Below are 16,353 nucleotides of genomic sequence, written 5' to 3' on the forward strand. Positions count from 1 at the left end.
TATGAAGATCAAAAATAAGTTCTCGGCCTTCCGAGTGGAGGTGAAATTCTTTTAGACGTACGCGTGTTAAAGGCTTGAGATTCTAGAAAGCTGTGAAAAGCGTGTGCCTTTGGGCAACAAAAGCAGACTTCTGTGGCGGAATAGTTAGGGCTTCTGTTTCTCCTTCGCGGGCTTGTTTTCATATTGTTTGATGAATAGAATGAGTGACCTGCGGGCACAAGGTTCTGTCACCAGCAGCAGCATCCTTGTTATCACCACAAGCACAACCGTCCTGCAGCGCACGGCATGGGACACACTGTGTGAATATACGTGTGCGCACCTAGACTCGTATTCAACCTTCGCTATAATCCCCCGAGATGTAAATTATCCTCCTCATACAGATGTGGAGACTGACTGGTGATTTTCATAGATCCAAACTCCCGTAACTGCTCTGTGTGGCTGTGAAAACTAGGTGCAGAGGCACCACCTTCCAGCCCAAGGAAATGGGATACGCGTCATTGTGGACTTACCCGTTAGTGAAGGAAGACATTACTGGGTGTAAACAACCCGAACCCTTGAACCTTGTGTTCAGTGGACCTCAGGTAAAGCAAATATTGTGTGAAGCTCCTCCGGGTCTGAGAGCCCCTCAGAATGAAAACAAGGAGAGCAAAGCAGGAGGACATGAGAGGGTGCTCACAGTCAGTCTGGAGAGCACGGAGCAAGACAGCCCCCCAGCCCCCCAGCCAGCCACAGAGCCAGCCCCCCAGCCAGCCACAGAGCCAGTCCCCCAGCCAGCCACAGAGCCAGCCACCCAGCCAGCCACAGAACCAGCCGCCCAGCCAGCCACAGAACCAGCCCCCCAGCCAGCCACAGAGCCAGCCCCCCAGCCAGCCACAGAGCCAGCCCCCCAGCCAGCCACAGAACCAGCCCCCCAGCCAGCCACAGAGCCAGCCACCCAGCCAGCCACAGAATCAGCCACCCAGCCATCCACAGAACCAGCAGCCCAGCCAGCCATGCCAGCTCTGCAGCAGTTTTCTCTTCCTCTGGCAGCAGGTTTCTGCTTTTTTCTGTCTTTTTTTTTTTTTTTTTTTTCTCCCAATCCCCATGGGAAGATTTCTAGTCATTTTATAGCTGAATTCAGTAGAAAACTAATGTTTATTCACATCACAGCCAATTTGGCCAGAACATGTCTCTATTCCATGAAATAATGCACTGACACATTTATGATTCAGAATTGCAGGCACACTCCTTGCAACCGGTGGTGTGTCAGGCTGGATGAAATTAAAATATCACTTTCCGTTTTCTTTGCTGTGGATTCACTCGAGTTGCCCTCATTAGGCGGCACTGGTGCCCTTGAGAGAAATGCCAGGCTTCAGAATAAAAACATGGCCAGTCCAACCTCATAGAGCTGTGGCAGACCCAGACCAAGATGGGGGCACAGAAACGGTAGGTGGACTTCCTCTCCCCCCCCCCGCCTTCATACACACACGTGCGTGCACACACACACACACACACACACACACACAACCTGGCTTCCTTTCTGCCACCTTCCTGAATCCACTCACTCAAACCCACTCACTGCTCATCAAAGCCAACAGCATCTCCCAGCAGTCCATCCTCGGGCCTCCAGTGCCTTCCATGCTGTAACCCTTCTTCCAGAGTTTCCTTTCCCTCTCGGCTCAGGTTTGATTCTCACCCCAAAGACAGCTTTTCACCCTCTGAATGTCTCTGAGCCCCGATTTTCAGCCCTGTCTTCTCACCTTCTCTCTCATGTGACGATCTCATCTTGTCTGCTTTCTGATGACCTGATATCACTCACCTGGCATCTCTCACAAATACCAACTCTCGATTTCCAGCTTCCCCTGAATATGGTTACCTGGAAATCCCACGGCACAGCAAACTGTACTTTTTTAAGTTGAACTCATGCACTCCGTATGCCTGTGTTGCATCCCTAAACCATGTCCGGATGCAGGAGAATCACAGAGATAAAAGACAAAGTGCATCCTCCCAGGAACCAAATCAGCCTGATGCCGTGTGCATTTGCACCCAAACGGAAACAGTCATGTGACTGCCCTGCTGCCGTTCTGCTCCAGAAGGAAGCACAGGCAGAGAGCACGGGCTTGGGACCAGGTGAGCTGGGACCTGGGCAAGTCACATAGCCTCCCTCCCAACATGTACCTGTCTGCATGCTAGAAATAAAAACACCTGCCTTGTTCCTCTCCTGCTTTCTTAACTCAGAAATAGGAAAGGGTTAAAATTGAATTAAAAGAGGAAGAGAAAAGTACACCTGAAACTAACACACCATTGTAAACCAACTGTACTCCAATATATTTTTTTCATGTAAAAAATAAAAGAGGAAGAGGAAAGAAAAAATGAGTTAAATAGAGGGCAGGGTAGAAACACGGGATCAGTGGAGATTGAGGGGTTTTTCCCAAAGTTATTAATTCTGGTGAAATTTGTTTCATATATTTCACGGGTGCTTCTGTTTAAGTGACCACACCACCTTCCTATCTCCAGCAGGACACACGAGAAACAGTCACAGCAGCCACTGTCCAAGGAGAGGATCAGGGTATTATAAGTTAGAACTGGGAAGAAAACTTCTTACCACCTACTTTTAGTATTGTGTGAATCTTAACCATATGCAACTACTATATTTTCAAAGCATAAACGTGACCAATCAAACAACAGCACAAAATTCTCTGCAGCAAACAGTTGGGGGGCGGGGGCCAGTTAGGCGAACCCTCTTCACCCAATGTACCCATTGTCTTAGGATAAATAAACCCAAATGAGCTCTTAAAGATGCATGGAAACACCTGGCATGTCCTGTCCCCTGCAGGATGGAGCCCGGATGCAGTGAAAACCTCTTTTTTGGGTTGTTAATTTTTATTTGATATTGGAGTACAGTTGATTTGCCATGTTGTGTTAGTTTCAGGTGGTTTGGGGTTTTTTGATTGTTTTGGGGGGCGGGTTGCAAACCCCAGTATGCGGGCCCTGGAGGCTCCAGGCCACTGAGGGGCTCACTGAACTCAAGTGAGAGGATGGGGTTCCAGCCTCGGCCCCGGCACCCCTCTGCGGCCCGTGTTTCCCTCCTATGAAATGTGACTTGGAAGGTCGCTCAGATGCTCTGACCTGCGGTCCTGGGTGGGCGCAGAGTAATTCGGCTCACGCTCCCCTCCCCGGCCCGGCAGACACAGCCTCTGCCCCCACCCTCCCAGCGCCTGAAATGCTCACGGGGACGGGGCCTTCCTTCTTGGCTTTTGGGGTTGTTTCTCGAAATGCCTGCCAGGCCGCATCCAGATTAGATGATGTGTTTTCCGAAGGGCATTGACAGCCAGAGGGGCCAGATAGAAAAATGATTCCGGGTAGTTCATTGACAAATGCTTATTTTAATAGTTATGTGTTTCTGTTTATTATGTTATTTGTGTGTATATTTGTGTGTTTTCTGTATCCTGTTTACCATTGACATCCTCCCGCTGTGTGATACCGGCTTTCCATTTATGGTATAGAGCGTTATGGTCTTGGTAAAAAAGAAGAGAGAGAGAGAGAGCTAATAGCAAATAAATAACAGCGTAGATGGCATATTATTCAGGAGAGCCATCACGGAGGTGATTTAAAAAAATGACTGGAGTTTGAGGAACACTGTGGGCTGAGCCGTGGCCTCCCAAAATTCATGTGTTAAAGTCCTAACCTTGATGGGATCTCATTTGGAAATGGGGTTCTTGCAGATGTGATTTCATAAAATAAGGTCATGCTGGAGCAGGGTGGGTCCCTACTCACTCCAGTGTGACTGGTACCCCCATAAAAAGGGGAAATGTGGGCACAGACCCGCACAGGGAGAGCCCCGTGTGAAGACTGGAGCAGGGGACCTAGGAGCAGCTGGGAGCCAGGCCTGGGACACATCCTTTCCCAGCGCCTCCCGAGGGACCCCGGCCCCACCAACGCCTCCAGCCTCCAGAACGTGAGGCAGTGCACGTCCGTGTAAGCCACTGTCTGTGGTGCTGTGTTAGGGCGGCCCCGGGGGATGGAGCGGGAGGGTGTGAGGTCAGGATAACTCAGGGAAGCAGGGCCGGGTCTAGGGGCGCAGGGTGTCCCCGGACCACCAGGCGCTCTGCCAGCCTTTGGCACTGTGGTCCCAGGCGGGGCATCTGTGTCCAGGACCGGAGGAAGCAGCTGACTCACAGGTCTGACAGGTGATGCTCGCCCCTGGGTTCGTTTGCTCTCTGGCCTGGGCACCTCCAGGGGGACTCCCGCCACTGAAGAAGCTTTCTTGGACTTGCCTTCCTGGTAGCTGGTGTGGAAGGCCTGAACGCTGGCGCTTTGAAATCTTCTCTTGTATATTTTTTTTCCTTAGATTCCACATATAAGCAATATTTTATGATACTTGCCTCTCTCCATCTGGCTTCCTTCACTTCGTATAATCATCTCTTACGAACAAACATATACAAAACAGAAACAGACCCACAGATACAGAAAACAAGTTTATGGTTACCAAAGGGGAAAGAGGAGGGGAGGGATAAGTTAGGCACTGGCAATTAATACACACACACTACTATGTATGAAATAGGCAACCAACAAGGACCTCCTGTACAGCACAGGCAGCTCTGCCCAATATTTTATAATAACCTGTAGGGGAAAAGAATCTGAAAAATAACAGGTACATATACATGTATAACTGAATCACTCTGCTGTACTCCTGAAACCAACACAACATTGTAAATCAACTATACTTCAATTAAAAAAAAATTTAAGGTGCCGCAGCCTGTCGAGAGACGTGGGTCCTCGGAGCCTCTTTGGTGCCGGAGCTCGGGCCGCAGGCAGCTCCGCGGCAGCAGCAGAACAGAACCTCTGGAAGGGATGGACTCTTCCCGGGCAGCTTCGCTCATTTGCAGCAGCTGGACGATGTTCCTCGTTAATATCTGTCCGTCAGCATAATCGTCACATCATTTCACTCTGGTGGCAGGACTCGGCTCCGAATCTGTATGGAAAGAGCACCCAGATCCCAGTCTTTCAGGGGCTTCAAGACCGCCGAAGTGTCTGGTGGAGGAAGGAGAGGCCAGCGTCCCCTCCCGTGCGCTGCCCCTGCCATCGGCCATGGACAGTGCGGACCAGGGCCCCGTGGTGAAGACTAAAGCTGCCCATGTCATCCTGAGTTCTCTAATCCCAAAACAGACCCAGGATAGCACTCAGCATTTTGAGTAACAGGCAGGGCTGGGAAATGCTGACAACACACCCCACAAGGGCCCCACCACCGAGGACACCAGATACCTTCGAGTGGCAGAAGCACTCCACAGACTGAAGCTTCGGCGTGGAGGGATAACAAGAGAAGAGAAGCAGCAAGCCTCCCCCCCACCCCCCCCACCCCCAGTCCACTCCAGGCAGCAGCCGCACGCTTCCCCGAAGCATAAGCCCAGAGGCTGGTCCACGTCTGGTTCCTCCACAGCCGTACCTGGCCCCAGTCTTAGCACCATGGGTTCTGGAAGTGAGGATAAAGACAGAAGCTCGGAAGATAAATGGTGCCTCTTTGGACCAAGATTCCCCCAGAAGGCTGATTCAGGAGGTTTCGCCATCCAGCCTATAAAGAAGCCCGGAAACCTCCTCCAACGGAACTGATTCTCACGCAGGCCACCTGAACGACCGAGGATTCAGCAACATTCAAGCCACCCCAAGGGGACATCCCCATGATAAAAGGGAAGAAACAGCCGCTGCGGGCCCACGGTCTCAAACCCCGGGACCTGAATGTTCTCCCACCCACTAGCTTCCAGAGCTCTCTCTGTTTCGGGGACTCTGGATAGAGGGTGTCTTGAGCCCAGCTCCCCTTCACCTTGGCTCTGACATAGGAAACGTTTGGTTTTGTCCTTTTTAAAAATGTCTCAAACTGAGGCGAGAACTGGAGATGTAATTGGTTTTTGAGAAACATTAGTGCAAAGCTGTCCTTGTGTGGAAGAAGCCATTTTGTGTTGCTTTAAAGTTAGACTGAATCCCAGCAGTGATGCATGGGGACCTCATTACCTAGTTTTGTATCATTTACCCCAGCCAGGAACTCTGATCATTGCTTACGAGGTGAATAATGTTTGTGCTGCTCCAAAAGCAAGGCTTCTTGACGACTTTACCCCTGTCCACGTGGGCACGGACCTGGCATGGCGTAGAGGCAGCTCACTGGCTAGTTTAGGCGACTTTGGCCCTCTTGGCGGTGCTGGCACTGGGTGTTCCGGCCTCGTCAGTTAGGGGGACCCAAGAGCTGTGTGAGACTTGGGTACAGTTAAGAGCCAGCCTTGGCAGGGATCCCCTCTGTTTTGTGCTGAAACCGGAGTCTCCTTGCTTTTTGGTAGACCTCAGGAACCGCTTTGTCCTGCAGCCAGTTCTTAACTGTAGTACCTCTTGGGCCAGGGCTGTTGGAGGGATGCTTCTTTTTTGTGTGTCACAGAACAAACACTAGTCTTACATATCCTTTGTTGCACTTTAAAGTGGGATTAATGTAACTCCCACTTAGTTGAAAACTTCCTGAGGAAGAAAATTCAGTCTCCTGCTTAGGTATAGATAAATGGACGTTAAGCTTTCTTAAAGAAGGCAGCAACAGCAGTTCGAGTATTGTCTTGAGGTCCATATGAAACTAATGTCACCCTGTTTTGATTTTCTTGTTCAGGCCAGGACAAGAAAAAGTATTTCCTGGGAGGTGGAAGAATTAAAAATTTTTCTGTACGCAGTCATTTTCCCCCCAAATGAGACGTCTACCTTTATAAACACATAGGTCGCTGAGGAAGGGAACTAGGGAAACCACCTTGTCTTTTCTCCACACTGTGTACGTGTTCAATCATTGTCTTGAACACCGTCTCCACTTCCTGCTGTCTTTTGCTCTGGACAGTATGGTGTCTACACAAGGAGCTGAGATGCCCCAGAGTCTAAAATGATCAGAGCAATTAATTTACTTCTGTCTTCTGTTATGTTTATATCTCTTAGTTGTTTTGACAATAAAAATCCTTACTACTTTCTCAAAAAAAAATTTTTTTAATAATAGAATGTATAATCAGATCTTTATACTTTTGCAAAAATTACTAGTTTTAAAGAAAATATTTTATATGTGTTATTTTTGGTCAAAAACGTGATAAAATGACTATTATTACTGCCCACATATTCTTGGAAAAGGATGAATGCATAACTGCAAGGACCTTGGTGATGTATCTGGTCTCCACAACTGTAGCTTGGTTATGGGTCAGCAAATGAAAGGAATAAGCCCCTAAAAATAAAGATGGCACTGTTGAAAGGAAGGAAGGAAAGGAGGGAGGCAGGGAGGGAGGGAGGAAGGAGGGAAGGAAGGACGGATGGGACGGTGGGAAGGAAAAAAAAGAATCTTCTCTTGCCTCCCCGCTAACTCTGCCAGGACCTCCCATCAAGAACGATTAACCATTTGGGGAATTAGCTGGTGGTCCGGTGGCTAGGATTCCTCGCTTTCAGCACCAGGGCCCAGGGCAAGCAGTGCAGGGCTCTGGGGTGGGGGTGGGGGGGCGGACCCCAACTTCCTTCGCTGCACACCTGAAACTAACACTACTTTGTACATCAACTATGCGCCAATAAAAATTATTTTTTAAAAAACTATTTTTCTCCAAAGGAGACATACAGATGGCCAAGAGGCACATGAAAAGCTGCTCAACGTCACTAATTATTAGAGAAATGCAAATCAAAACGACAATGAGGTATCACCTCACACTGGTTAGCATGGGCATCATCAGAAAGTCTACCAACAGTAAATGCTGGAGAGGGTGTGGAGAAAAGGGAACGCTCTTGCACTGTTGGTGGAAATGTAAATTGATACAGCCACTATGGAGAACAGCATGGAGGTGCCTTAAGAAAACTAAAAATAGAGTTACCATATGACCCAGTAATCCCACTACTGGGCATATACCCAAAGAACACCATAATTCAAAAAGATACATGCACGCCAGTGTTCATTGCAGCACTACTTAACAATAGCCAGGTCATGGAAGTAACCTAAATGTCCGTCAACAGATGAATGGATAAAGAAGATGTGGTACTGGGGACTTCCCTGGTGGTGCAGTGGTTAAGAATCTGCCTGCCAATGTAGGGGACATGAGTTCGATCCCTTGTCCAGGAAGATCCCACATGCTGTGGAGCAACTAAGCCTGTACGCCACAACTACTGAGCCTGTGCTCTAGAGCCCACAAGCCACAGCTACTCAGCCCATGTGCCACAACTACTGAAGCCTGCATGTCTGGAACCTGTGCCCCGCAACAAGAGAAGCCACCACGATGAGAAGCCCACACACCTCAACAAAGAGTAGCCCCCGCTCACCACAACTAGAGAAAGCCTGCATGCAGCAGGAAAGACCCAACACAGCTTTAAAATAAATAGATAAATAAATAAATAAATTAAAAAAAAAAAAGATGTGGTACATGTGTACAATGCAATATTACTCAGCCGTAAAAAGGAACAAATTGGGACATTTGTAGAGACAGGGATGGACCTAGAGACTGTCATACAGAGTGAAGTAAGTCAGAAAGAGAAAAACAAATATCGTATAGTAATGCATATATGTGGAATCTAGAAAAATGGTACAGATCAACCGGTTTGCAAGGCAGAAACAGAGACACAGATGTAGAGAACAAACATATGCACACCAAGGGGGGAAAGTGGGGAGGGTTGGGGTGAGATGAACTGGGAGATTGGGATTGCCATATATACATTAATAATAAGAAAAAAATATCAAATTGTACATTTTTTTAAAAAAAACTATTAACCATTTTTAAAGTGTTTTAGCAGGCAAACCACGATCATCAGTGGATATGAGATTCGGTAACCTGCCTTTTTTCCCAGAGATCATTTTAGATGCCATGAACACCAGTGCTCCCTTTCCCACTCTAAGATGCCATCGACCTCTGGGGCAGGGCCCTGGCTCACCTGTGCCGGGGAGATGGAGAGAAGGTAGAAGGTAGAAGCTGGGCCAGAGGCCCACATTGGCTGGGACTGTACAACCGTCTCTCTCTCTCAGCCTCAGTTTCCGCATCTGTCATGAGCAGATGAGGTCCCTTTAGGCCCCACACTGTAGCTTTGAGGATCTGTGGAGATTGTCTGCATGGAAGGGCTTTGAGAGACCTTCACCAAATATTTGTGGAGGACTTCCTAGGCGGATGCTAGGGTAATACAGGAGTGCTTGAAACCCTTTCCTTCTTGGAGCATTTACTTTATACACTTGTATCGAGCAAGCACCGATGGAAGATGTTGAACAAATTTAACTTGAATTAAATAAAAAGCTGGAATGTTCAGACAAGGGAGGAGTCGCTGCTGCCTAGAGGGTCAGGGAAGGCTTCCCGGCCCTTGAGACGTGGAAGGAATGGAGAGAGACAACTGGGAACAAAGATGCAGGCCTGGGTGAGGCCAGCTGGAGCCGGAACCCCAAAAATCCTGGGTTCACATGAATGGGACACCAGCAGAGGGGTTCTGTCCACAACAGACTTGGAGGCGGTTGGACTGTGGGCAACACGAACTGCAGGCGGCAGAGCCCACTGGAAACCACCAGAGACGCCAGTCCCGAGATTGCAGGACCTGAGCTCAGTGATGCTGAGATGCAGGGGACCACGGGGGCCCAGGAGAGCCTCTGAGGATGACAGAACGGCCTGGAGGTGAAGTCTCGGGACAGTGTGCATGGTGACAACATGCAGTGGATGGAGGGCTTAAATGCTCAGGGAAGCAGAGGAACGTGATACTTTTTCATCAGTGACTGAGAGCTTTGCGGGCTTTAGTCCATCCAATGTTCACAAACCCTTATGAGCTGAGGACTGTTTTCACCCCTGGTTTATAGGTGAGAAAAGTGAGGCTAAGAAAGATTAATTAACTTGCCCAGCCTCCTCCAGCTGGGAGTTGTGGAACTGGGATTCAAACTCAGGCCCTCCAACCCCAAAGCCTATAAAAGTTTATTCAAAGACATATTTAATAACAATTGAATGTAAGGGACTCTTGAATTCTTTTTTTTTTTTTTTTTTTTTTCATTTATTTCAAACTTTCTAAACATGCCATAACAATGCACGGATCTTGGATGTTGATTCTGATGAATTTTGACAATTGCATCCATCTGTGTAACCACCGCCCAAAACAAGATGTAAAACATTTCATTCATCCCAGAACATTCCTTTAAGCCTCCTTCCTGTCAATTTCCCTCCCGACCCCCAGGGAACACATTCTGATTTCTATCTCTGTGGTTTGCCTGTTGTCGATTCCATACGAAGGGAGTGTGTAATCTGCTGTGTCTGGCTTCTCTCACTCAGCACGTTTTGGGGGATTCATCCTTGTTACCGCGAGTATCAATAATTCAAAGTGCTGTTTAACTCTGGTCCCCTGAGGAGCAGGTAAGTACTATGTTGGTAAGAGTTTTTAGAGTATCAATGGCTGTCCCTCTTGGCTTTCTGAGAAGCTAACCTTCATCCTAGTCCATGTGCCTGGGAGGAAATTAGCATCAGCTGCAGAAGAAAATCCAGGAGAAAGCCCCAGGTGACCGCCTTGCCTCGATCATGACTACGGTTGAGTTAACTTCACAGCATAGTGGCTCTCAACCCACATTTTAGACAATAGCTTCTTGGTGGTGGTGGTGGTGTTTCCAGTGCAATGACATTTTATCCAACAGCACACTAAATAAAGATGTTGAAATCAGTGATATTTTGACCTCCAGGCAAGCAAAAACACAAGAGCAGTTTAATCAACACAACAGTGTCTCGTCAAACACAATCATACGGCACAGAGTTGATGCTCACCACGTTTGCAGGAACCCAGTTTACCCAGCAACGTAAACCCGGCCAGGAATGTGCAGAGGCGGCACCGACTACGACTCTCGGCTTCTTGTTACAACCACACGATTCCCACATTTCCAAGAACCCGTGTGCCCAGCCTTTATTTCTCCCTAATGATGTTTATCTGTATATTCTTTGAAGTGCAGCTTGAGAGCAAAGTAATTGTGAGCCCAAAGGTTGAAAACTTAGTGAAGACAAGGAAGAGAGACAAACTTACAGGAGATGATTCCCTCCCAGGCTCTGCCCTGGACCCCTCTTGCTCCTTTGGTGAGTTCAAAAAAGACCTTTGTTGCCTTACATTCTATGGATGAGCTAGACTTATATACCTTCATGTGTTGTTTATGACGTGTATGTACTTATTTTCATTGTTCAGTTGACAGAGGTTTCTACCTGTGAAACCAGTTGAAGTATCTTAGAAAATACATTGGGAGAAAATACGTCATGATTTTTTTCCTCACTAAATTTGATAAGAAAAAAATTTTCATGGATGGCTTTTTCTTTAGTAGCAACATTTCAGGGGTGGATTAGGTGGTTCAGCAGGGACAGGTGGGTTTCGATGTCTGAATTTCCAAGCTGGGCTTCTGCAGCCTGACCATGACCTTGAGTCATCTAAATCCCTTTGCACTCCTGAGGTCTGTCTGTGGGTGGAGACTTTCGTAAAAACAATGCAGGCAGAAAGGGCAGATAGAAGAACAGCGGCTCCTGGGCCCGCCTGGAGGTGGGAAGGAAAAAAGGAGAGAAGAAAGATAAGATGCGCAAAAATGTCCATTCGCCCTTGCAGGCCAGGCCGTGGCTTAGAGACGCCAGGTGGAAGGGCCAAGCTGTTACCGACCAGCGTTCTTGGCCTCCTTAATCAATAGGAGCTGATCAGAGGCCCGAGGAGACATCCAGGCCAGGCTTTATCGGGGTCCCTGCTGCAGCAGGAGAGAGTGAGAACAAGTAACACGTTCCCTTGCCCGCTCCCAGAGGCAGCGCGAGCTGGTTCCTTATATGGGGTGAGGGTAGGGGTGTGTCCGGGGGTCGGATGGAGGGGTGGCTTGGGTGGTCTGCCCACCCCTTAGGTGGTGCTGTGTGCAGGGGGCTGCACAGTACCCTGCTTTTGCTCCCGACTTACTGTCTCTTACTCTTACTCTCTTCAGAAGTGTCAGTAAGGGTTTTGGTCTTTTTGTATCTTGTTTTCCATAATTTGCCCCAACTGCCCATGCACGCAGTTACTGTGAGTCCCTTATCGTTTCTTCGTATTTTGTTTCTTGAGGAGACATTTGTCCAGGTGCAAGCCCTGCAGCAAAGGGGCCCAGGTCCCAGGTCCCAGCCTGTCTCAGAACCGGGCATTGGCTCCATCAAAAAACCAGGCCAGGCCCAAAACAGGGAGACCCTGGCGGCTAGCTCCCCAGAAGTGTCTCCAGATGCTGGAGCCCGTGGGCCTGGCGAGGGCCCATCTTGCAGGGCCAGAGGGGCTGCCCCAGGCACAGGATCCTAGGCCACAGTGGTACAGACCGCAGAGGACCTTTCCCCGGGACATGGAGGGAAGGACCTCACCCAGAGGACCCACCTGCAGGGCAAGCCCCCGATACCCTCAGCGGGCACTCACGATGTGATGTGCGGGGACCTCGCTGGTCCTTTCTCAGCCCCTAATCCGCAATCAACACACAGGACAGCACCCCTGTCCGGTAACTGCAGACTCTGAGCCCACAGTTGCAGGACAGAGGGGATGTCCAAGGAGAATGTGAGGTGTGAGTGACAAAGCCCAGCTCCAGGAGGCTGCAAGAAGCGTGACCCAGGTCCTGTGCAACAGAGACATCGCAGGGACAGGGGATGTATTTGTGTGTGTGTCTGTGTGCGTGTGTGTGCGTGTGTGCGTGCATGGGTGTGTGTTAGCGGGGAGGGTAAATTAAAAGTGGCCTAGGAAACATCCACCATTTGTGATGTGTGGACCTTATTTGAGTTTTCATTTTAAACAATCTGTTAAAAAAAAAAAAAACGCTCTTAGACAGTAAGGGAGATGTAATGATTTTCTGGAATTGTTCGTTGTCTTTGGTGTGACAATAGCATGATGGTTACGTTTTTTTAAAGATCCTTAGAGATACATCCTGAAACATTTGTGGATGAAGTGATACAGTGTCTGGGATTTGCTTCAGAATGATGGGATCGGATGAGATGGCGAGGAGTCAGTAGGAGAGCAGATCCCTGGTGGTCCAGTTGTTGAGAATCCACCTTCCAATGCAGGGGACACAGGTTCGATCCCTGATCAGGGAACTAAGATCCCACATGCAACCAAGCAACTAAGCCCACGCGCCCTGGAGCCTGTGCGCCACAACTAGAGAAGAGAAAACACGCCCGCCACAACTAGAGAGAAGCCCATGTACCCCAACGAAGATCCCGCAGGCCACAGCTAAGACCCAATGCAGCCAAAAATAAAATAAATAAAATTTTTTAAAACAAAAACAAAAACACCAGGGGCTGTCTGTTCGCACTGTTAAACCCCAGCACGGGAACAGGAGAGTTCTGATACTATTTGGTCCACTTCTGAGTGTGTTTGAGGTTTCCTGTAATATAGTGTGAGGAAAGGCAGGAAAGAGGGCGGTGGGAGGGAATGGGGCCCAGAAGCGGAAGAGATTTCACGAGGACCAGGGACAGGGAGGAAGACCACACACACACACACACACACACACACACACACACACACAGAGGAGGAAGAAAGGGCAGGCTTTTAGGAAGCGGGACACACTCGGGGCCCAGGCACCAGACAGAGTGTGCAGGAGCCCAGGGCGTGAGCTCTGGCCATGGCCGCGCACTTGGTCCTCTGAGCCAGCAGAGCAGGGAGATGGAGCAGCTGCCCGGGATGGGCCCGGGTGGGCGTCCTGCTGTCCCACTTCTGCCCCTGGATCCAGAGGGCAGCTTGGTCAGCACTGTCCGCATTAGTACCTGTACCTGCTGGCGCCACCAGGGCAAAACCGATGTAGCCAAAGAAATAAAACAAAGATAAAGGTTTACAAGCCCTGAGAAAATTAGGTACAACTGCACTCATGGAGAGATCGGGGTTGGGGGGAGGTAGTGCAGGGCAGAAAGGAGAGGAAGGAGGGTTAATTTTGCTCCCTGACTAAGAAAGTGTAGCCGAGGGAAGGTCCACTCACCGCAGGCAGAGCCTGGAGGTCAGGTGTGCTGTCTAGAACTCCCACATGGAAATTTCACATCTGGAGTGGGTTTAAAATTAACACCAATGAGGGGTTGTCCTGTTTGGGTTTCTACTGTTTATATACTTAGGATTCATTCACTATCTGTTTCTAAGAAGGAATTTAAAGACTCTGCTAATATTAATTTGCAAAGTTTCTTGGGAAATGTTTAGATTTTGAAACCTCAATGTTGCAGCCCTGGAACAACTCACTGCTAATTCTGGTTAACTTGATGATGATGTGTTCCCAGCACCTCAATCACCCGGGCTCCAAAGGGTGTTTTAACTTTTTAAAATTTTACTGAAGTGTAGTTGATTTACAATGCTGTGTTAATTTCTGCTGTACAGCAAAGTGATTGTTATACATATATATATTCTTTTTCATATTCTTTTCCATTATGGTTTGTTCCAGGATACTGAATATAGTTCCCTGTGTGATGCAGTAGGACCTTGTCGTTTATCCATTCTATATATAATAGTTTGCCTCTGCTAATCCCAAACTCCCAATCCAACCCTCCCCCACCCCTCAGCCCCCTTGGCAACCACAAGTCTGTTCTCTATCTCTGTGAGTCTATTTTTGTTTCATAGACATGTTGATTTGTATCGTATTTTAGATTCCACATATAAGTGACATCACATGGTATTTGTCTTTCTCTGTCTGACTTACTTCACTTAGTATGATCATCTCTAGGTCCATCCATGTTGCTGCAAATGGCATTATTTCATTTTTTTTTATGACTAATATTCCTTTGTGTGTGTGTGTGTGTGTGTGTGTGTGTGTGTGTACATATACCACATCTTCTTTATCCTTTCATCTGTCAGTGGACATTTAGGTTGCTTCCATGTCTTGGCTATTGTAAATAGTGCTGATATGAACATTGGGGTGCATGTATCTTTCTGAATTACAGTTTTCTCTGGATATATGCCCAGGAGTGGGATTGCAGGATCATATGGTAGCTCTATTTTTAGTTTTTTGAGGAACCTCCATAGTGTTCTCCATAGTGGCTGCACCAATTTGCATTCCCACCAACAGTGTAAGAGGGTTCTCCAAAGGGTGTTTTAAACATCAAGATGAGAGAGAAAATTCAGGGAGAAATTGTTTTTCCACCTACATTTTACATGGCCTGAAAATCTAGGGCTCAAGAACGTGACAGAGTCAGAGAAAATGAGCTTGGGAAACACCTCGCCTACAGAGACATCAAACGGTCCACTAAGTCCGAAGAGGGAGTTCTAGCAAGAAGGGGGTTCAAGTTCACAGAATAATGTTGAGTGTCCACCATAGGAACGACAGACTTTGCTTTCCTCTGATACGAATCTACCAACTGCGTGATTTTCTTTCTGATTTTTCAGAGCGTGTAACCTTTCCCTCAACCTCCGACGTGAAGAGGCAGGCCCATGGCTTTGCCATCCATCTGTGCGAGGACGTCACCAACAACCACAGCCCCCAGGGACCACGGCCTTGAGGGGCGTGACAGCCTTTACAGGTTCAGTCCTCTGGGGGTTTGAAATGCAGCCCGATTCTCAGGGCCCAGGCCAGGCACGGAAGAGGGAGCCCTCAGTGGATTTGGGATTCAGACAGAGCATCCTAGCCGGCATGGGTTTATGGGGCTTATTGACCTCTGTGAGTTTATGAGGATTAAACGAGAAACTTTAGCTTAGACCTTTAGCCCAGCGCTGGGCCCCTGTTAAGTGCTGAGTAAAGGAGGTCTACTGTCGTTGTGACTATTCACTGCTATTATCGCTCGCATAATTATTTCATGGGCATAACGAATGGGCTGGCGATACGAGCACAGACTCCAGCCAGAATCTGACGAGACCAAAATAAAACCAGACCCACAGCCCAGTGGAGGAGGCCGAGCCTGACAGGCCCTCAGCGCGGGCTCTGCCGCTGCGGCCGGCTCTGATGAGAAAGGGCTTCTGGAGAAAGCTCCTTGAAGCTGGGCGCTTGCTGTGTCTCTCAGCATGGGGACAGCCCCCCAAAGTGGTGTCTCCTAAGCTGTGGACGGCCCGCCTGCAATACCCAAAGCAGTCAGAGTGGGTGTTTTGCTTCCAGGGCCCCCAAGGCAGGCCTGCTTCCGTCCTGATAAGGGATTCCGGATGCGTCGGTGGTCTTCATCTGAGAAAGAGGGAGCTTGTTGCGAGGCCAGGCAAGTGAGCGTGAAACTTCCTGCCCGTTCAAGGGGATGGGGTGGGGCAGTGGTGCCAGTTTCTGTAGGTTTGTCATCTGTTTCGTAACATACCAAGGAGTCAGAATCTGGTGATTTTACTTGACTGAAGAAGCCAAATCAGAGCCGATGAGTTGGGGGTGGGAGGGGGGAAGGAGGAGCAGCTGGACCCGTAGAGACAAACCCTGCCCCTCCTCACATCCCAGGGTGGACTCAAAGCCAGTGTGGACAGTGATGCCCG

General features: G+C 48.7%; 1 protein-coding gene and 1 pseudogene across 1 annotated transcript in view; both read left to right on the top strand.

Annotated features, from left to right (window-relative positions):
* Window positions 1-16,353, top strand: part of LOC130856019 (ubiquitin-conjugating enzyme E2 E2) — a 429,172-nt gene that overhangs the window by 368,469 nt on the left and 44,350 nt on the right. The gene's annotated exons all lie outside the window — the stretch shown is intronic.
* On the top strand, window positions 1,409-5,771 carry LOC130855504 (putative monooxygenase p33MONOX; annotated as a pseudogene).

This window comes from Hippopotamus amphibius, chromosome 6 (assembly GCF_030028045.1).
Source record: "Hippopotamus amphibius kiboko isolate mHipAmp2 chromosome 6, mHipAmp2.hap2, whole genome shotgun sequence".
Taxonomy (NCBI): domain Eukaryota; kingdom Metazoa; phylum Chordata; class Mammalia; order Artiodactyla; family Hippopotamidae; genus Hippopotamus; species Hippopotamus amphibius.